The following is a 9,647-nucleotide window of genomic DNA, read 5'->3' on the forward strand; positions in this document are numbered from 1 at the left end:
TGCTTTTCTCTAAAATCTTGTTTGTCTTTACTGCACCAAACTGTACAGATTTAGATGAAGACATAGAGATTAGTTACAGACCACAGAAATGTTCACTTTCTAGTCTTTCCCATCATCACTAGTCTAGCATCTACCTTGCTAAACTTATCCGCAGAGCATTTCACTTATACAAAACTACAGAGGTTTCAATCTCTGGTGCATTTTCAGAATGTCCCCAGCGATACCACTGTCTAAACATCAGCTTGTCAAGATGAAATGGCAGCTGCGACAACTGCAGAAAGAGTATTCGCTCCAAGGGCTTCTGCAGCATTCTTGGCCACACCTTTCTTCTTGATGCACCCTTTCCTTGGTTTCCGTGACACCGTTCTTGTGTGCTTCTATGATTTTCTTCCCAATTCCCTGGATGCTTTTGTTCTCTTTAATTGCCTCTTTTTCCTCATTGCAGAACTTAAAAATTGCTGTTCTGCAGACTCTTGTATAACACCTTTTGCCCTTCATTAATACCTATCTACCAACAACTACATTTTAAGATATGTTCAGGCAAGATACTTGATACAATGGAAAAAATGGAAAGTAAGTGTCAGCATAGACTGTACTCTAGATGAGTTTGTAATACGGTTCAGTCAAACAGATAATCAGGTTCATCCAGGTTTCTTACTATATCAGAATCTTTCAATTTATTTGCCCACCTGATATAAAGAGACCACACCAAAAGACTGTACTTTATTACTACATTGTTATGACATCTTAGGAACATATATAATAATACCTAGTCATGAATTTCCCTATTGTTCGACAGATTCAGTTTTCTATGACCCCTATAATATCCAGGGCATTTTTTTTTTACTCCATCATAAAAACCCCCTAAAGTAGGTAAAAAGCGACATTCTAGGGAAAAGAGCTTAGAGTTTGAGATGTACACATACTTCGACTTCATACATACCCCATTTTTTTTTTTTTTTTTTTTTTTACTACACAAGTGACTTTGACTATACTTTTAACCTCCTTGAGAATATTAACAGATAGGTAAGTTGCCTATTTCAATATCTGAAAAAAAGTTGATTTTTTTTTTTTTTGGTTACATCTTCACTGAGGATTTGCAGTACTTGCATTTAAGAACACTGCATGGCACAAACACAATTCCAGTCACACATCATCAAAATTATAGTATACATGTTTCTTGTTTAATCAAAAAATTCATGCTCATGCCTCAATTGATAATTTTCTAATTTTGTTTACATAGAACTCATACCCATGTGTCCCAAATAAAATAAAATATTTAAGGTCTTTAAATTTTAAAAAAATCCTGTAATTTCTAAGTATGAACTATCTTATGGTTTAAACTTAGATGTATTTCTCTTTAGTACCATTTTCATTTTCCAATTCTCAAACAGAAACAAACCACAAATGACCTTTAAATAATTCTTTTTAGTTGATAACATCTGACGGAAGATAATATATTCTCATTGGTACACACAAATATGCAGTTCTCTTATTAATATTCATTGACTCTTACAGTTAGTATATACTAGAAGGAAACCAGAAAACCTCTGAATATTATAATCTATAATAATCTCCAACATATAATACCTACTCTATCTTTGCTCTCCAGTACTTTTCAGATAAAATAAGATGTGGTATTATTCAAAATATAAGGCTTATTGAAGTAAAACTTCTTTAAAGAATTTAAAATTTATTTAAAAAACTATTTTCTTTTTCATGACTTCTAGCTAAATAAAGCCAAATAAGAAAAAAAAGTTCAGAATTTGGCCTAAGGAAATGACCCAACAAACAAAATATCCAAATAGTCTCCATTCACATATTCACCAAGTATTGAAAGCCTGCTATGTGTTGGGTACAATTCTAGGCACTTGGAAAAAATCAGCGGGGGGCATATATGCTCTTGAGGGAAAACAGACAGTAAACAATAATGGTAAAAAATCATATGGAAAAAAAAAGTAGAGCAGAGTTAAGTGAGATCTAAAGACCAGAGTGGGTAGCAATTTTTAAAAAGCCACTAATTGCAAAAAACACCTGGTACCACTCCTGCTCCATTCCTATTGTGAGTGGGATTTTTTGTTTGTTTTAAGAAAGTTATGCTGAACCAAGCAAAACAGCACTGTACTATATACCTTAAGTAATATGATTAAAAGTCAAAATGCCTAACCAGTTTTACTGATGCAAAATTTGTACTGGGAAAATAACAGAGACTTAAACCAATACAAACAACTTCGAAATGTAGGATTTTTAAAAATCCTTTTTTCCTCCTCAACTCAGACAAAAAGCCACACCAGAAATTAAAGCAAAACATCCTGATTAGATTAGCACCAGCTTTGCTGGTGGCCAGCAACTGGCTCCCTAACCGGGTGGGACAAGAAAAGAAATTTTCTTGTTCTTTTATGGGGCTGACTGCCTACACAGCTTTGCGCAGTAGCCTGAAGCAACCCATCCTTTATTGGAACCATGAGTGATGCAGGTTTATTGTTTTCCTTTGTGGAACCCCAAAGGACATAATGTTTATTGTTCATTTCCTCTACATAGCGGCTGTCTATCCAGCCTAAGTAATGCAGGGTCCAAACTTGGGTTTGGCAACCTCTATCCTCCAGGCTAAATCCCATAGGGATAGTACTAGTGAATGCCAGGCCTGGCTTAAAATTCCCTTGGCCAAATCTCATAACATACATGGTTTAACCAGATGTTGGGAATTAGTCCCAGAGAACCAATCCTTCTCTAGACTAGAGGAAAAACACAGCCACAACTCTCCTACTCTTCCTGATGTCCTTGAAGGTCCTGCCCTCAACATGTTGGCATTCTATCAAAAATTCAGTACTGGGCATCCTTATAAATTGTATGCTGCCCAGGGACAATGAGTTTGCCTTACTTACATTAAGTGACCTAGAAGCATATGGTGACTTGACTTTTGTCCCAAGTGGATACTACAACACTACACAGTGTCCCCACTAGAACATGCCATCTCCATTTCTTGAGTCTTATACAGTATTTTGAGTAAAATACAATGGCCAACTTCACCACAGCCTTTACTGCTATTTTTACATGCTGAATAAATTAATGAAAATCTTGTCAATTACACACACTCCACACAGGTCATATAAACCTCTAAATTACCCTGTGAGCCATAAGTGTCAATGGTAAGAGAATGAAGATGGGATCATCTAAGCTTCACTACCTCTAAAATTCCTGAGCATTTCTCATACCTTCCACCCCATTCTAACCCCTTCTCACTTTTGCAGCTCTGAAGTCGGCCTCTTCAGGCAATAGGGAATGAGAAAGTCAGATCATGAACATGATCCATGTTTGTGCCAAGGCTGCAGGACCACCCCACTGGCCAAGCTGAGGAATGTGAGTGCCTAGTACCATCCCATGTGTCTGGCTCCAGGCCCCGAAATACCATCAGCAACAGGCATCCAGTTGGCGACTGTATCTTTCAGACTTGCTCATAAACACACACCTATATATACACCCACATATCACATTTCCCTGCCCAATGAGGTAAGGATGCCTTTTTTGTCTTGAGTTTCTAGTAATAACCTAAACTATGGTGGGCTAAAATGTCATCCAGATTATGGTCATATCCACAAGTGCTTTCTTAAGAGGTTTCCTGACACCATGGCTTCCAATTTCGGTATTTTTAAATCCGCTTGCACATTAAAACCCCCATACTTCTGGTATCAAAAGCAAGTATGCAGATGAAACAGAAACATACTCTGCCCGTGAACAAGGAGATTGTTAGCTTGTTTCAGTGTCAAAATGTCATCTGTGCTGGTATATATTTTTTTAATTCTCTAAAAAAAAATGTTTCTCTTCATCTGTTAAAAATTTAAAGTGAATTGAAAACTCTTTGGGAATGCAACCCCTGTGTGATTGACAGTGACAAGCACACATACCTTGAAAGCTCCACTGCAATGTTTATACTTAATAAAAACAAATAGTGTGGTGTCTGAGAGTAGCCTAGTCGGCCATGCAGCTTTCTACCTGGCATCTTGTAAATTAATCTGGGTGTTTATGCTGTAGATCATTCATGATGAACATATTGCTATAGCAACATGCATTTCTTCCATTTTTTTTCCTGCTAATTACACTAACATCACCATCAGCTACTAAATCTTTGAATTACTAATGAATGTATGTGAAAAGCAATGTCTTGATAACATTCTTTCAGTATGTCCTTATCTACAAAGTAAGGAAAGAAAAGATGCATATAATTTGATTATTTTCAACTCATTGTTAAAACTTGTCAATATAAGGTTAATCTATACTCAAATTTGAACATGTGGAAGGATTTGGGAAGTGTCTATTTAGAGCATCATCCATTTCAAAGAGAAAGAACATGGTGATCCCACGTAGAATTCTTTCCTCCCATGCCCATTACCACACCATCTTCATCATCTGGACCTACATTAAATTAACATTTGACCACGCGGAAGTTTTATTTAAACCTATGAACTGCTCAGGCTCCTACTTTTCTAAGTAGCTCAACCAACAATATTATAAACATCAAATCTATTTAAATGAAGTTTTTTAGTAGAGTATCTAATAAAAGACTGCAGAGATTTTAGCTGATATGTAGCACGTAGGTAGACACTTCTGGAAAATTTATGTTCATCAATACTAAGCGTAAAGAAAGACCCATCCTAGGTAATTTCCCAAACCATTGAGTCTTTTGAAAAAAATTATTGATGTATAATTGACTTACAATATTATATTAGCTTCAGGTGTACAACATAGTGATTTGGTGGTGTTGTTGGTGTTTTTTGTTTGTTTGTTTGTTTGTTTCACTGCGGCTTGCGGGATCTTAGTTCCCTGACCAGGGACTGAACCCATGCCCTTGGCAGTGAAAGCGCTGAGTCCTAACCACTGGACCTCCAGGGAATACCCCGGTGTTTTTATACATTATGAAATGATCATCATGAAAAGTCTAGTTAACATCTGTCACCAAACAAAGTTATTACAATATTATTGACTATTCCCTATACTGTATATTTATTTTATAACTAGAAGTTTGTACCTCTTAATCCCCTTCCCTTATTTTACCCATCCCCCCACCCCGCAGCTTGGAAAGGCTCTGTTAAGTATTCAGCTCAGTTGTACATTGAGTATGTTGGAAAGTTCTTTATTGGTCACAGAAATAGATATTTCCTAGTCATCTACTGATTAAATTATTAGTGCTTATTCCAAATATGTCTAAATATAGCCAAGTTGTTTAGGCCAAAGCCTAGCTCAGATCATTAGTAAAGTTGAAAATTTCTGAGATGATTCAACTAGGGTGAAATAGAGGTTTCACCTATTCAATACATATTTGAATGTCAGAAACAAATGAGGAACAAAGGTGGGATAAAGAAAGCTGGATTTCCCTAGCTAAATAAATTACTTCAATAAAACTTGATGATCATTTGGTGACTGTTTCAGCCAGATTGCTCCCATACAATTTCCTCTTCTGGGTTTTTCTATCTATTCTAAGTTAACTAGAAGTGAAATGGCTACCAAAAAGGTAAGAAAGGAATTGATCCATTGGGGCTTTAATGTGCTACCCAATATCCTAATTCCAAATTTGTTCTTCCTAAGCTTAAGAATTTTGATGTATTACTGAACATATTTCACTGTGGGAGTCATGAATGTATGATACTAATTCCACGTCTTTCAATATTCATGTATAGGAATGAGAAGAAAATGTTTGTCATGCAGCAAGAGAAAATTAATAACAATAAATTAACCGTAAAAGGAATGAATCATAAAGATCATCAAACTGATAACCATTTATTTGTTGAGGTCAGTATTATTATTTCTCTTGCTGTTTATTCCAGCATCACTAAATTAAATACTGAAAAATTTGAAATGATGGGCTCATCAAACATATGTGTCTTCTTCAACAGAACTTTTCTCTACCTGTGCTCAACTGGATTCTGTGACACCTATTTCTTCCTACAAAGAGTAGGGAGGAGAATCTAGAAGAAGATTTCTATCTAGTCATCAAAACATTCAGTGATTGTTATTCTGGGGATGTGGAGGAATTCAGGAGAAACCACTGAAGTTAAAATGGAGGGAGCAGTGAGTCTCAGCTGTTTTCCTCTGCAAGAGAATGGAGCATTCAGAATCAGTTCCTTGCTGGTAGGGTTGCTGTACATCCATCAGGGGCCCCACACAGCCTTCAGGATCTCCCCTGCCAGGACTCGAAGAAGCTGGTGTGAGTGTGAATGGATTTGACAGAAGTTATTTGAGGGTAAATAATTCAAGATGGCAGGCCATTATTTTTATTACTTAACTCTAAATTCATGATGTATATGTATGTAAGTAATTTCTCAAAGGAAAGGTTAGAAGAATGAGCACTGCTTGGCCCATCTATTGGTCTTGACAGAAAAAAAAAACCCGATTCTCCTACTGGGATGCGATTTAGAAGAAGTAACTACAAATCTGACTTTTAAAAATGTGGTGAAAGGGCTTCCCTGGTGGCGCAGTGGTTGGGAGTCCGCCTGCCCATGCAGGGGACGCGGGTTCGTGCCCCGGTCCGGGAGGATCCTACGTGCCGCGGAGCGGCTAGGCCTGTGAGCCATGGCCACTGAGCCTGCGCGTCCGGAGCCTGTGCTCCACAACGGGAGAGGCCACGGCGGTGAGAGGCCCGCGTACTGGAAAAAAAAAAAAAAAAAAAAAATGTGGTGAAAAAAATAGATGTTTGTACAAAATACACGGAAATGTGTAGGAGAATATACAACAAAAGTAGATACCATTTAGGTGGGATTAAGAAAGAAAGGGGCAGGTTTTTAATGTTTTCCTTATAACCTATTATTTAACCTCCTAAAACAGGATGAGTTCCTCTTTTAACAAAGGAGTCCTCTACCTGATGAGAAAGGACATTAAATGTAGAAATGAACTGTTTCCTCTTTTACTTCTCATGTATCAGGAATTTTCCATTTCAGAAGGGAGACTCATGCCTGAAACTTTTTATCAAAGGAAAATTAGTTACAAAGCTTTACAGAGGAAGACTTTTTTTTAAAGAAAATTTGTAAAAAGAAAATTGCTTCCTTGCTGAGACCATGAATGGCAAGTTGCAGCTGAAAGTGAATTTTTAATACTTAGTTAAAAGTCCTTGATGATAGCAGTTTATTATACAAGTGTTAACAAATCCTTAATTGTATCAGTTTGCAACAAGTCCAACTGCATGATCCCCGTGGTTCAGCACCTTATGTACAGATTATGTACATATTATGTCTATCTGATTCAATTAGACTTCGAACATAATCAATACAGAAAAGACTAAAACACTTAGCTTCCCTTTCACACTCTCAAAGTTTGTCAGAGAGTAGCTTAGAAATAAATCTTTATTCTCCATAATTTAGGTTGCATGGGCTGCCAGTACCCAGGAGGTTTCCAACATGGTCCATACAATAGTTATCATTGTGTAATTTAAGTTCATTTTTACTCATTCTGCTGTTTCAGGAGGTAGGAACCTAATCCTAAACGCTCTTTTAAGAATACTAAATGAGAAAACACATTTCCAAGTTTCTGAGGCAACAAGAACTATTACAAAAATTAGAAAATGATCAAAATCTGCTGTTTCTTTCTAGAAAAGCAGAAACTAAACTTGCCAGTTATCTTCTTTACTGAATCCAACTATTAGTTTGATTGAACCAGGATTTTTTATTGTTCTGTTTTTTGGCCAAAAAGCCACATGCCTCAAATTTGCTTTTACCATATAAGCAAATATAATTATTCAAATATTTAAATATGAATAAAACCTCATTAAATTTCCGTACAGAAAACCAGAGTCCCTTTCTAATAAAAAGGCAAAAACCCAAGGATGCCTTATTTGGAGACTGCCTGAAAAGTGCCTTCCAAAATATGATTTGAATTCACATCAGAGAAAGCTCCTAATAGGCCAACTTTTGTCAACTAACAACTTCTTTGCACCATCCATGTATTAGTGAAGGAAGCAGAGCAATTTTATGCCAGAATACTAGGTTGTACAAGGAGCACCAGCTGAGGAATCAGAGCTTTGTGACCTCAACAAGTAGCTTTGTGACCTCAGGCAAAGCCCTTCACCCAACAGAGAAGTTAAGCTGTTTCCTCACTCATCAGATGCAGACAGCTTTTCTTACTGATCTCAAGGAATTACAAGAGGACTCAAATAACATAACACTAGCATCTTTCCTCTTCATCTTTCCTATTCAGAATTATTTATTAGAATTCATAATGGGTTACTGTATTTTAACCTATTTATGTATGTTTTATTTCCCATTATACATTCTTCTAATGTAGGTACTGTGCCTTTTCTCTTTATATTCCAATTACTGTAGGATCACAATACATGTTTGTGAAGTGAAATATTGCTTTTAAAAAGTAAAGCACCATATAAATGTAAGGTGTTTTGTATGATTTTGCATCAGTATTGACAACAGGAGTCAGTCTAAAGATGAAAATCCCTCTGTCAGGTAGTCATTTCTTATTGAAGGGCATTGTGTTCTGAATTGATGGGATCCACATTTCTCTCTGAATTCAGTGCTACGACCAAGGCCATAATCTACTAGGCCCTGGCTTCCTCATGAAAAAATTCCTAGTCTTTTTAGTTTATGTTTCTTATCTCTCTTTGAATGAAGTGCATTCTGTGGTGGAAGTGTGTGTTAAAAGGAATGCAAGTAAACAAATAAAAATGATTATCAAGTTGTAGACTTTCTAAATAAGGTTCCCCAGTGCATCCACAAGATCACTGCATTTTAAGGACAGTTTGCACAAACACAAACTCTATTTTCAAACAAACAAGAAAAAATCCACATTTCCAGCAAACACTAGAAAAATAGTCTTTTTTTTCTTTATGTACAAAAAGAAATCTACTTCAAAGGCAGCACAGCTGCCTATATTCTAACATTGCATATACGTTAATAATGATTTTTTGGGTTTTTTTTAAAGAATGATAAAATTATTTTTTTAGCTAGGTAAAAATTCCAAAAGCTATTGACCAGGATCTATCAGTTTCTGGATCACTCAAATAGTATATAAAATATCATAGTAACAGAAGACCAGCAAGACAAAATAAAAAGTCAATGGATGTGGATAAAATTATCCTGTTCAGTAATAAAGAAAATTCCCTCAGCAAAACTGAGCATTCCTTACATAAAAAGAAAATTTAGTAAAATAATTTTCATACCACCAATTCCTGCCACATAAAAAGTAGCCAACAAATGTAAAACAAATGATTAAAAATCAATATAGTGACTGAGAAATATGTTCAAAGAAAATATAAGACTTTGTCTCCAGTTTCATTGCTTAATCTTTAATATAAAGTCCTAATTTAGCATTTCAAGTTATTCACTTTCCTTTTTATCTGTTTTGTGTGACCTAATATTTGTCCTGTTTCATCAGTACTTCTTTGCTGCACCATCCTGCAGGTGTGAAATTAAAGAAAGAGAATTCAAATGACTTGAATAGGATCAAATAGTAAATTCATGACAGAGTTGCCAATGCACTAGAATTCATCATCAGAATCTTCATTACCACTTCAGACCACTGTGTTGTACTATTCGCTCCCCTAGTAATTCTTACACCGCTGAAAATATATATATATTTATATTAAATATATATTCATATTAAATATATGTATATATGAGACTTTAAAGGTGGTACACTAATTTTGATGT

This window comes from Leucopleurus acutus (assembly GCF_964270905.1).
Source record: "Leucopleurus acutus genome assembly, chromosome: 3".
Classification (NCBI taxonomy): Eukaryota; Metazoa; Chordata; class Mammalia; order Artiodactyla; family Delphinidae; genus Leucopleurus; species Leucopleurus acutus.